This window comes from Neodiprion pinetum, chromosome 3 (assembly GCF_021155775.2).
Source record: "Neodiprion pinetum isolate iyNeoPine1 chromosome 3, iyNeoPine1.2, whole genome shotgun sequence".
NCBI lineage: Eukaryota > Metazoa > Arthropoda > Insecta > Hymenoptera > Diprionidae > Neodiprion > Neodiprion pinetum.
In genome coordinates this window covers 28,981,979-28,995,548 of record NC_060234.1, presented here as the reverse complement: position 1 = coordinate 28,995,548, position 13,570 = coordinate 28,981,979, and the positions used below count along the sequence as shown (strand labels likewise).

General features: G+C 41.3%; 1 protein-coding gene across 8 annotated transcripts in view; it reads right to left on the bottom strand.

The window, feature by feature from the left end:
* Positions 1–13,570, bottom strand: part of LOC124213790 (uncharacterized) — a 47,815-nt gene that overhangs the window by 28,614 nt on the left and 5,631 nt on the right. For 2 of the 8 annotated variants that reach the window (XR_011176553.1, XR_011176552.1), the window contains exons 2-5: positions 9,989–10,231; positions 9,746–9,921; positions 9,432–9,542; positions 8,976–9,199 (exon numbers count right to left, since the gene is read on the bottom strand). The exons of 1 other annotated variant lie outside the window; for it this stretch is intronic. The gene's annotated coding sequence lies outside the window, so the exon portion shown is untranslated. Of the gene's footprint in view, positions 1–5,142; positions 5,376–8,975; positions 9,200–9,431; positions 9,543–9,745; positions 9,922–9,988; positions 10,232–10,337; positions 10,567–10,731; positions 10,868–13,570 lie in introns of those variants that run through there. 5 more of the 8 variants (XR_011176554.1, XR_011176551.1, XR_011176550.1 and 2 more) reach the window with 5 other exon arrangements.

The window sequence follows — 13,570 nt, the reverse complement described above, 5'->3', positions numbered from 1 at the left end:
CGAAAATAACTTACGATCAGTTTCTGGTCTCACACTGTTGATAATCTCAGGAATTCAGCCGCTACACTCGACGGATTAGGTGCGACAAGTCGTGCACTGAGTGCGTCCGGTGAAAGATATGGATATGGGAGAAAATCTTTGACCCAATGGGCCATGAAAATTCACTCATCGTGATAGTACGCTGTCATTAACGAATCATTCTCGTTTTTTTTTTTTTCATCTTTTTCCTTCACATATCTGATGAAACCTAGAAACTTGCTGCCTGCTCGTCTAACCACCGATCACTTCATACCGTCTGTAATGTACCGCGTACTGTAATTTCTCGAAAATCTATTCCACTTTCATATCTTGACTGTCAACTTGTCAGCCCGCATCTGTATCCAGAGAGCATGCGTTATAAAGAAGTCGATGATCACGCAACGCTTTGCTTCACGGTGAGTGTTGATTAGCCAACATTGTAGGAGCACGCTTCGTCAGAGCGACGTTATGTATCGTTACTGATATGCCCGTGCACAACGACGCGCGACGCCTTCGTATTCAATTTTCATCCAAACTGGATGGCGAGTTTACGGTAAGTGTAACTGAGGAGAAATTCTCTCGCATAGATTAAAAGTGGGGGTTAAAATGGGACGTCGATAACTTCTCTATCTCATTTCTGACCAAAAAACCAACCTGTTGGTGAGACTGAATTACTTCAACTTCTAAACGTGGCACTGATCTCCATACTAACAGAGATCAGTGGACCGTGGTCTTTGAACTTACGGAGGTAAATGAGACGATAAAGCCAGATTCAAAGGTGCTCATACAGTTTGTGCTCAGCACTTACGCATGGCTAATAATTGAGCTAAGTCAGTGTACCGTGCACAGTTTCGAGCCTGTGATATAATGTTTCAAAGCATTCGGTTGGCTGTTTCATTGATGTATCAGAGAAAAAAGGAATCACCAGTTGACGAAAGTTTCACTTTACGTAATTTCTTTCAACTTCGAACTCTGTCAGTTTCGTCGCAAAACTTCGTTCTTTAGATTCTCCAGCATACCTTGATATACGTGGTACTCGCAGCGTGGCTATAAACACTGCAACACGCTGAAGTGGTGAGCCGGATGACTCTTGGAAGATCTCGGAAGCTTCTGGGGGAGGACCGGTTGCCTGGAACGTCTGAATATGCATACCTAGCTAATGAAGAGCGTTTTTCAAGCCTGAGACACGATTTTTCCGGGATTTCAACACCGTGAAATTCCCATATATGCGCTGGCCCGAGTCTACTGCGTACGCGACCGTCCGATATCTGGTAAATATATTTTTCTACTTAGTTTCTCGACAAACAATTAATTGAGTAAAATATTCCCAAGTACTTCGTAGAACAAAACTCAGAGTTTCTCCGAGCGAATTCGGTGTAAACGGAAGCAAGTTTAAGGACGGAATAAATATAGGAGAAAACGTGAAAATTTATGCCCGTTTCCATAACCACGCTACTGCTATTTACCAGCATTGCGACCCAGTTGGAGTTCAAGCCCACCACTTAATCCTTTGATTGCGGCAAGCCCTTTTAGTCAATTTTACCCGGCGCGACGCACGCATCGGTTTGGTTCTCATGCCTTACGACGCTTGAACTCGATCCATTGTCATTCTAATTTCGTGCACCGTTTACTTCAGGCTGTATCTTACGCAAACGTAAAACCGGCTAAGAAGTTCTTACAAATTTGAAAAAATCAGTCTCTTTCATACACAATGCAGGTACGCCGCCTCTGAATATCGAGCTTAACGGTTCTCCTTTGAACACCCTCTTTACCTTTTCAAAATTATCAGGAATTCAAAAGAAATTGGCGAAAGAATATTGTCAGCTGTCCGTTTTGTATAAGCCTGGTAGTAAAATTTGCATGCGGGAAGCAGTTGCGCGGGCTCGAATCTTCGCTCGCTTTAATGGGGCAATAATTTAAAAAGCTCAAGACTGCGTTAGATCCGCTGCATTAACTCATCGCGAGACGTCGCCAACTGCAGCATTTTAAACAAGTGATACTTTGGTCCTGAAACCAATACTGCCCGAAGAAACTAGTTGTAATATTGATGAGAAAATTCTGCCATTTGGTAAATATTTCCGATCCGATCCGAGTATTAAAGCGAACCGATTGCGCTGTGTGAAAAAGCGATGATAAAAATGGATCTGTCGGTCAGTTCGGGTCCGAGATCGTATACAACAAGAATCGAGCACAGAAAGTGCGGGGCGTTGGGCGGTTTACAAAACCGGATGAGAGTTGTTGAACTCAACCTCGAAGCGTGCGGCTTCTGCGTAAGAGAGCAATTCCTCGCGACTCTATTCATCAATTAAACCGCATGCCGTCTCGTCTGTTAGTTCTTAATTGTTTCTAACGAGGTCAAGAAGCGAGCTATAACGCAGCTCGGCAAGTATTAAACAATGGGTAACGGTTAGCTAAACTGTTTGACTTGTCTCATTTCGAGGGAGGCCTTAGAACGGCGTTAAATTAATCCAGGACCTTGTTAATCCGCAGCTTACTTCCCGCAGGATCTCCCGGGACCTCTCGTCCTTAATTATACAAAGAGTTAAAAAACGATCTCATCCTTCGAACAAGGAAAACCCTATACAGCCCGGTTCGCATCTGTACGATACAATAAAAAACCATTTTCAATGTACGCGCGCATCAAAATCGCGTTAACGTCCAAAGGGTGCTTTATGAAAGGAAACGAAAATTGCTCCTGATTTCGACCCGAAAAATAATGATCAGATTTTCCACTCCAGCGATAACGCTTCTGTATCCAATCAAAACATCCAGAAAGTTTAGGATTTTGAAGTAGCTAATTTTTTACACCTGATATGCAATTTCGAATATTAGCAACGAACACTATTGCGGAAAATTTTGCTCCATGCAGTACAGCGAATGGGTAATTTTGTCCTGGAAATTTTTTTTTCCCCTTCCGTTACGACATAAACAGAGTTTTCATCAAGATGTAAGCGATAACACGCGTCTCATACAAAAGTGCCTGAGCCCTGCCTCCGATGTCCGCCTACCTCAACCGCCTGATTTCGTATAACTGTCCGCTCACCTCCAGGCGAAATTTTCGTCTTGGTAGACACAGACTTTCTGGCACCCGACCTTAAACTCGAAGCACTCGATCCGAGGGGACTGTACCCATATACAATTTATATATTCGCTTAACAGGGCCGATAAGCAAACATCGTTGAGGCGTGAGTAGCTGCAGTAATAGTGACGCAGGCAGACGTCGTCTCGGAATTTGTTTCAGGCAAATTATCACCGATTCGAAATCGTCGCGTGTGTTATATTACGTGTTGAACTCAAGAATCGTGAGTTCGTTTTGCTTCCGAATTCATTGCGATCAATGCTCATTACCGACTGAAATCGAGTCTCGGGGTCACTCATCGGCGGGAAAAAGTAGAACGTACAACGATACCGATTCGTCAATGATATCTGGATGTCTTGAACGTGACTCTCTTTTTATTTCACTTGTAATTTCACGGGTCTATTTGACTTACAAAAATCTTTCTTGCATGAAAATCCGAATAGATCCGAATCTTTCGAGCGACTAGAAGAATGGTTGGACCTTCAATTTCCTATGCGACCGGTGAAGTTGGACGATCATCGGTGATCTAAATCAGGTTTAATCGAGCCTGAACCTAATTCCCATGAAAGAACAAGACCATCGACAGATTCAGTCACACATATATCACATTGTCAGAAATGCTTCTGCAATCGTAAGTGTAGAACGTAACCGAAGGTAATTCAACGATTGATCTGAAAATACGTGTGTAGCTAAAAGCGTAAATAACTATTAAAATAAAGTGGTACGTCGAATGCCCGCGGTTACGTGTAATTAGAGTTGAAACATGAACGCGCGTGTCGTGAGGAAGACAATTTAATTATTGCTTAACGTTTCGGTTATACTAACTGTATACATACCTACAAGTACATAATCTTCTACCTTACAGACTCGTGTTACGTAACCCACGTGCAGGTTCGGTACTCCAGGGGAATAAATTGTAGAATACAATTCCGCGGTATATACTCGCAATCGTGAAGGAACTACAACTGCTGCGCAGTGGCCTACCGATAATAGCGACACATAGAGCTGGTACGCGAATCAGCTATGCAAGGCACCTTATGCCACATTCGCATTTAAATTATGCGGACTCTTCCGCTATTAAAAAACGTGCAAGATCGTTCGTTACATTCAAAGAAACACCTACTCCCGTACCTCGATTCGTCCTTTGTGACTTATTTTCGTTACGCAAAGGTCACTCACCCACCGAATCACCTGCAGTGCTGCACTTCTGGCTACCCTCTCTTTGTTCGCAGTGCACGCGTAAGTCTATACGCTGAATTTTAGTATCAGTCGATTTTTGCAACGCTTGCAGATATCGATTTCGATAGAGAAAAAAAAAATATTTCTCGAAGTCGAAGTGAAATGCGCTTCAGCCCAATGTTAATATTCCTCAACCACTTCCGATTACTCCCACTATTAATATAATGTAAAATTACGTTGTCGCCGCTGTGCAGAAAGAATTGTGCTCGTCTAACGCTCAGTTTGCCGTTTGCATACTTTTAGCGAGACGTTTCCCATCGTCGCGTAAAAGTTATTCCAATTGGTCGGATGAGTAGCTTTTGGCACACGAAGGTAACAACCATGGGCCACCGATTCGTACGAACAGCGAACATGTATGGTTCGATTTAAATAGTAAAGTTTTGTTACCGGTCTTGCGAAACCACGAACTCTGCGGCGTTGTATTCGTGATTAGAGATCGCAGCTTTTCCGCGAAACACGGCACGTGTCGAACAGCTTCATCAATAAGTTTGACCGCGGAAGAAGTTGTTAAGCCGAATTGTTACTGCGATTGAATATAATAAGTTTTGCGAGTTCCATATTCCCCGAGAAATTTTCGCCGAATCGCATATTGCATGTACGATTTTCGAACCCATACCGGAACCAACTTTGTTCAAAGAATTGATGAAAAAGTGATGAATGAAAGAAGCATTTCGCGTTAGCCCTAATAGTCGTCAGCTTGCCAAAGTTTTCATAAACGCTGAGGGTAGTAGAGCGAAAAAAAAAAAAAAAATGAGAAAGGTTCGATAAGCCGAAAGAGTGATCGGCACCCTTATAAGGTATCTTACCTCTATAAAGCTGCAAGCATTATCCGGAGTGATCTAGGCTTCAACCGGTGAATTATGTCTGCTATCTGACTGGTACCTGCAGTCTTTCTATACCGCCGGATGAGTCAGGCCACATCAATAACGATCGGCGGACTAAAGATGAGCGTGTAAACGCACAGAATGGATAAATCGTTGTAAGTGCACAGCTTAGATGATATAAGACGAAAGAAAATCCGCTGCGACTGCACCGCGCGAAGCCGTTGGCAGAAACTGACTCCGGTTTGTCCAGCGATCGGACCCCTTCTCTCTCTCTCTCTCTCTCTCTCTCTCTCTCTCTCTTAGTCTTTCTCACTTTTTCTCTCCCCTCTCGCTCCGTCTCTGACTCTCTTTTTCTCTCGTCAGGTAGGGAGGAGAGAATCGTACCGGCTCCCACCTTCCATTCGATCCTTCGAAAGCCGCCTAACTGCACCCGACTAAACACGTGGACCAAATTGTCCGAGACGCATAGGCATGGTACCCTGCACTGTATTCAATACGTGAAAACGAAAATGAGGCGAAAACGGGACCAAGGGGTTATAGTCGGTTCACTGCCTGAAACTTGATCAAAGATCAAAGGTCTGTGGAGGGTGCTAAGTTGAGGGAGAAATCCGTCGTAGTCACTGTGTAACCGCATTTCCGTTACGGTTTATAGTAATTAGTAAACGTGGCGACAACGAACGCTCGATCTCATCAAAAAATCGGCCGTGCCAACTTGGGCCCGCACGTTCTTCTGAAGAACTGCTTGGGACCGTTAAGAATATTTTCAAATTCGTCTGCGTGCCGTTTTTCATCGTCAAATTCGACCGACTTCGCGTATGTCGACGGTGCCAAATCCACGCCAGAACAAGTACGTTTATAACATGACAAAACTGTACGGAAACTCTGGCAAAAGTTTAGAATCACGTTTGTAAAGGTTGACACACGGGCCATTAACGAAATCCCTAACTATAGATCAGGGAATTCAATAATTACGACCGGAGTACAATCAGGTTGGAAAAATGAAAGGGTCGCTTTTCCGAACGAAGTTGTGTTGAAAACGTGTCCAACGCGTGGTGCCTCTATTTATCGCTTTGCGAGAGAGGTTAAATGATTACCCCAGAGAGAGGAAATTCCAACCAGACTTTACACACGCTTATACAAAGAATCATATATTTAGTAAACACATACACGTATACTTATGTTCGTACGGCATACCGTGCATATATTTTCATAGACAGTGAAGTGTAGTGACAGAGAACCGTAGCACGGATTCCATCGTTATCTGGATCACCGACTGGAATAAGTCAAATAATTTTGAACGGTACGTGTAAATATAACTTGGTATATTTGCAGAACTGCTTGATTAAAGTGTCGGTTTTAGGGCTCGTCTTCGAACACTTGCCAGCTTAGCGAGTTGCCGCTTAATTTACACTAATAGCGTAATTTATACCGAAAAAAGAAGCAAATCCCACTATTTTTTTTACCTAATGTTTTCGATTGCGATGAACAATGCGTCGTCGAGTTGAATCTAAATAGAATTTTCCGTTCTTAATGAAATATTTGGAAGCCTGAATATAAAACTACTTAAAAAGAAGCTGTAATTTAAATTAGTAAAGGTAATTAAGCGACCGGGCGATGTTTCATTACCACGCATTCTCAAACCTTGATGAATGTTGAAAGAAAATGAGGTGTGCAGGTACAGAATGTTGACTCGGAATTATCAGTGCGTATAATCATTGGAGGGAGTATCAAGTAGGATGAGGTGTGAATACGATTTTCTTGAGTAATTTCCAGGTGTGAGTCACTATCGTGTTTCAAATAGCTCGAGGCAATCGCGTTAATACTTGATGCGACTCATCTCTGGTAATTACCTGAGCAAATGCATCGATTACTGCATTACCGCAGTGAACATCTTAGAACGGTGAAGTAAGCGATTGACTGGTGAAAAACGTAAGCATGGCTCTAATAATTGTGATCATATATGACACGTTATACTTCATCAGCTGCTGACGCTTTTCCTGCAACTAATTAACTGCGTCGGCACGAATTCGGTTTTTCCGGTCCGGGCACATCATGTGGCCATCAGGATTTTTTCAAACACCCCAGCAACTTGATATCACCGAGCTTTGGTTTGATCACATCGGAATCCCAATTTCTGACAGATCTTCAAATCGCTACCAATTTTATAGGGTACCTGAAATGGTGTTATTTCAGTTTCAGTCTGAATATCATTTGTCGAAGAAGCACTGCTGGAATTGACAGCGCTTTTTGAAGATGCAATCAACGAACAGCAGCCTGTCCATGACAGAGAGGAGAGAGCGGATAAAGTGGGAATCATCACGATAGAGACGAAGACTGGCGTCTATACAGTCTTACAGAATGTATCAAAGCCAGGCTGTAGAGGTCGAGAGGAATGCGGTCAGGTTGGACCGAATGTGGGTGACTCGAGAGGCTCTTCGAAAGATCCAAGCGTTCGCCAATAGCTCGGGCGTCTTCTCTTCTCCTCTTTGATCTAACCCATACGGCATGGTTGATTTGCCATTCGAGCCCCGCGTCTCCTCGAACCCGGGCCTCGGATGGGGCCGTTGTTGCTGATAAACACACGCGTTGAGAATTGGCAAACCGTATTTATAGACGTTGAATGGACGCATACGGGCAGGTGACTTATACACGTCGAATAATTTGTTTCGTGTATATCAAATTATAACCAAACGGGTCTCGACACTGATGTTCAAGTTAACGGTTAAAGAATTCGTTTCGCACTACAAGTTAGACAGACACTGTACTGATACAGGATGTGGTCTGGCAACAGAACTTCAAAGACGCAAGAAGCTAAGCCCCGTCTTTACCGTCCTTGTGATCCGACCCAACTGGATATAACCACTTGTATTTGGACCATGAATTACCGACAAATCTCTCGGACGGTATCCTCAAAGGAGACTTGCAAGAAGCGTAGGATGGCTGTTTCCGAGCAGTACGTATTAGTAAGTAGTTGAATTGTCAACTTTGCGAGGTCTGTCGTTACTCCAAAGTTCCATGCTTAACAACCTGCGTTTTCTACGCTAGTCGAGAGATTGCAACACTTAACCACTCGCATTACCCCATTAGCATAGGAGGTGCATGTGAGAGCGAAGAAGCGATGAACAAACTTTGTAATACCTACTTAATTAGACTTGGATATCGCGACTACGGTGCTTACAGAAGTCTCAAGCTAGCCGTGGACTTGAAGGTTGTCCAGTACCACTGTAAGTAGATCCTTCGTTACACTTTTTCAGAGAACCATTAACAACTCGTGCTACGTTATTCGCTGTAATTAATCGCTCAATCAAGGATCAATCCTTCCGGACTTGGTGATTCCAAATGATATTTAGATCCTACTGGTCCCCCTAAGTTAAAATAAAAAAAAAATGCGAAAAAATGAGCGAAGGGTGCATCTTTGAGCGAATTCCTTCGCAAAACGTTTTCGGCTTGCCATCGATCGTTCTCCGTTACGATCCAATCGAGGTTCGGCAGGCGTTGAGTGGTGGGCCATGCCGTTGCTCTGCAAAGTGAGAGGAGGTTAGACGAGGTCGGGTAGGATCACTGATATATATATACACTGGATTGGATATTACCGTATACTCTACGTGTAAGCTCGTGCGTCCAATTGAACAATTGAATTTCCGCCATCTTGTACAGAAAGTTGTCACAAAATGTGCGCTAGATTTGAACTGCGTAATATATGCTATTTAGATCTAACGATATATTCGTCACACAAAAAAGTTTTTGACAAGTAAAATAATGTTTGACACATTAAATGAAGAACAAATCATTTTTTCGAAAGTATATTATTATTTACAATTATATGGTGTAAAAGATCATTAAATAATATGACGAAAAACTTGTATTTAAGCGTGATTTTTCTTTATGTTCAAAAGAAGTCCTCAATTCTAAGAAGTTTCCGTCCATTATCCTTCATCCTATGGTGGGCTGAATTCCATACGGATTATTCAAAAATTTGTATAACACTAATTCAACCGTTCGGGAATCCATTTACCATCCATTGATCATCAAAGTGGAGCTTAAGACATGTAAAAAAAAGTTTTGAATTAAATTATATCGAATTGGGTGAGTAAAAACTTTATTCAAAAATATGGAGAATAAAACATTCCTTGCAAACGTTAAGGCATTTTTATAGAGTTGCGTGCGATAAACCACAACCGTAATATAATTAGTAGTATCAATCCACATTCCATTCACATGAAGAAAAAGTTACAAGCACAATCAAAAGAAAATAAAAAAGACGTACATACCTGAGCATGCAAATCAGGTACAAATGTGTAGGTGATCATGTAATTTGGTTAAATTCACTGTGGTGGGCCGATCGGATTCATCCTGAAATTCGGTCTGCTGCAAGTTTTCACCTACAGATAAGTTACTAATAAATAACGACAATGGAAATACACAGAAATGTGTCACACACGATTTTTCTGTAACAGAGCACTTTATAATCTGTAGGTAATTAACCGCTTCGACGGCATTGACGCAATAGTGCATCACATCAACGTGTCTTCATGCACACTGAGTTTTCTCTGACCTAAAAGGGATTAATAGTTTCAGATCTTACCAAATAACGTTGGGATACTGCCTTTTGGTAAAGTTATATAATTTTTACTTTTCTTTTGAAAGCAAGAGGGTTCAAAGTGGTCGGAACACAGAAAGCTATCACTTGATGGAGACCACGGTCCAATGTTTATATTTGCGATCCACTGCTTCATAATATCAGGTTCATCCAATGGGAACCTACATAACAAGCAGAATTGAAATTTATTAATTCACACGTTATGTTGCATTGAGTAACGGTACTTACTTGAAGAATGAACAGCCATGTCCATATTCCCTTAATCGGTGACAAGATGAACACTCTGATTTTGGGTTGTCAAATATAGTTGGTACACTGTTCTTTTTCAATGTAATTAGGAATCCTGTCCTATCAAAGCAGTCATTTGCAAAATGAGCTGAACACAATGTGCTATTTCGGTTTGGCTTCCAGTCCTTCCTCTTCATTTCTTTTAACCACTGCTGAAGGCGCAACACATCTTTCACGGGAAATCTACATATCGAATTATAATTTAATCCCTGAGTCAATAATACCCGAGTTTTCAATTTCAATTATAATAAGATCGGTTCATAATTCAAATATGTGAATTTTTACTGACCCGATTCGTACGTTATAATACTCGTTAAATATAATTAGTAAATACTTCGTATGCTGACATAACCTCTGCAAGTTATCATTTGCAGAACGCTTCAGCGTTGTATACTCACTTGTGAAATGATCGCCCACTATATTTTGATTGCTTTGTTTTGCAAAAAACGCAGGTACTCATTGTTACCTCAATAATTGTTACTGTAATTTTCCATCGCAATCGATTATATACACATACATATATCACATATATATATATATATATATATATATATATATATATATATATATATATATATATATATATATATATATATATATATATATATATATATATATATATATATATATATATATATATATATATATATCTGAAGTGACAAGAATCTGTACAAAATGGCTACCGTTCAATTGGCGTGACGGCACCACGCTTAATCCAATCCAGTGTATATATATATCAGTGGGTAGGATTGGGTTACGTTGGGCTCGCGGTAAGTTGGGTGCGGGTTAAGTCAGGTTAGGTTAGCACGGCTATGCGTGTATCGTTAGCATCGTGACCTACTGACCCCGAGACCTCGCGTCGTGCGGAGAGCAAACGCGAGGAGAAGATCTCGATGATCCTGCAGCGTGGGCGTTGCCGCTTACCCGCAACACCATCCCGTACCGTTTAACTACCGTTTCGAATAACCCAACCGAGAGAGCATTTATTGACCAGCACCAAAATCAAACCAGGCAGCATCCTTTGCATCAGTCAGATATGTAACATTATTCGAGTTTCATATCAGGTTCGACTAATGTGTAACGAGGTATGACGTGATCCGTGTTTTTGATTGTTTTTTCCTTATTTATTTATTTTTTTTCAATTTCTTTGTACCGATTAAGCTTAAATTCAAGGCAATTGTATTGTTTCCTTCGATGTACAAGCTTATATCTCGGCCGGGGGATCGGTAAAGGTTGAGAACAATTTCCGAACCCTGTTGTACTTCCGGTACGGAAACCCCGCGGCTTCCTGACACGAAATCACTCGCGCTCCATTTACTCGAACGTGTAGCTTATATGTATATATAGACGTTTCCGCAGGAAGAAAAATATTGTCAACTCGTTAAGATAAATCTGCTGCACCTTGTGACGGAGGAAAAAATTCATCTCAATGCGTTTGGCCTGTTATTTTGAGGGGAACCGAGAATGCCCGAAAAATAAATCGAAATTTTGTAAGGGTTTTTTATATTGTGTATTATTTATGCAACGGCTCTGAACTGGAAGTTCATCAATCGACGTTTAACGCTCCATTTGTATGTTAATTGAAGAACTTTTTTTCAATACCTGTGCTAAATCGAAGTATTCGACATTCAGGCTTGACGCAACTTTTTACTCAAAATTATGTTTCATCTAAAGTCGCGCAAATCGTATAATCATCTCATTTTAATTAACTATGATCCATTTGCATTTCCATCGACGCGAATGATAAATCGGAAAACTGTTTCATGCGGGATTAATATTGTTATTAAACCCGAGCCAATCGCATAATATTTCACATTACACGTGAAAAACCTAACTCTAAAATCCGGAATAATGAAACTATACGAGATCGAACGCGTATACCTTTATAACAGGCAATCAAACCACGTGCCGTTAACAACGCACGATCCTGTTAAGTCCTAGTCACAGGATAACAGCATATCGCACCACATTGACTCGGCCGATTCAAATCACGAGTAAATTCGAAATCACAGACTCGCCCGGACACAATCGATTTGGTCCAATTTCACTGCCGGATTTATCACCAAAATTCATGCGGAATAATCCGTCCAATCAATCCCTATTCTTAGGGCTGATCGATACACGGGATTTTTTCACCATTTCGATGTATCTGGGATTTTATTGCTGGTAAACAGGTCGCGTTACTAAACATAAAATCAGACAAAAGCGGCGAGACTGCTCGAGATGTATAAATGAAGAAAAGCGTGTTGCAATCATAATTCCATTGCTCAGGTTTATTTGTCGACTGCAGCTGACGCCCAGGAAATTCAATGCTCGTGTAAACTCGTACCGTACACAGTATTACGTGAAACTAATGCGAGTGCCGCAATTTAAAAGCCGGTTTTACGTCCACTTTCACCGTAGCTACCCAGAGAAGAACTAGATATTGTTCATACCGTAATACTTGTATGAAATCTTCTCCTTTCATGCGGTATACAATATTGCTGCACCGAGAGATGTGCCGGAGAATATACGAGTTTCCCTGACAGAAGCGTTGCAAATGTATCTCACGAGTGACTTGAAGAAATTTTTCTACCTCTTTCATACTCGTTAGCGTTATCGAGACAACGTAACGGGAATTGGTGTGAAAAAAAAAATAAAAATTATTAATAACCTCAAGCTGATCGACTTCCAGGTAATTAAACGACGGACAAATTTCGCCTTTGAAAATGAGACGCGCTGTCGCAAGCGTCGTTGATTACATACGCTTGCAGATACTTGAACGCAATTAGCGAAACAGCTCATTAACGATGCTGCGAAAATACGAGCTAATTGCGGGAAAAAACGAGCCACTCGAATCCGTAACAACTTTTATTGTTTTAATTTTTCTGCTTCTTTATTTCTACCTCGTGGCTGCGCATACGCAATTTTTTGTCATCACCATAATTATTGTTATTACACAGGCAGTGCGCAGGAAAAGTGCAACGTATCGCGAACGAGCGTCATTGATTGCCGAGCATTGGCGGCATTGTTCGAAAACAAGCGACACTTGTCGAATATGTGTATTCGATTTATCGGTACTGACGTGCACCGCCTTGCGACAGATCTGTTTCCACAACGTTTGTTCTTGCATTTCTTTGTACTTTATTTTTCTACCAGGTGGCGATACTCCTCGACATTATCGGATACAAAAAAACACGGCAAACTGTTGACGTTGCATGTCATATCTATTTTTACCCTACCAATAACGTCAGTACAGGTGTTGCGATGTAGGTATTCGGGGAAACGATCGTCGAGAATCGAGTATATTAAGGAAACGATAAAAATATTCGATACGATTTAAACAATACGCGCGATTCAAAGACTCAGATCAATGTGATTCTGAACAAATCGTCGCCTCAATCTGCCCACAATCGATGAGCACCGGAATGTTCAAACGATTAGAAGAATTAATTGAAAAATTTAACAAGCCCTGCACTCTTTATACGTACACCTATTAATATGCATATAATGTATAAGATGGAATTGAACTGAACTCCGGTT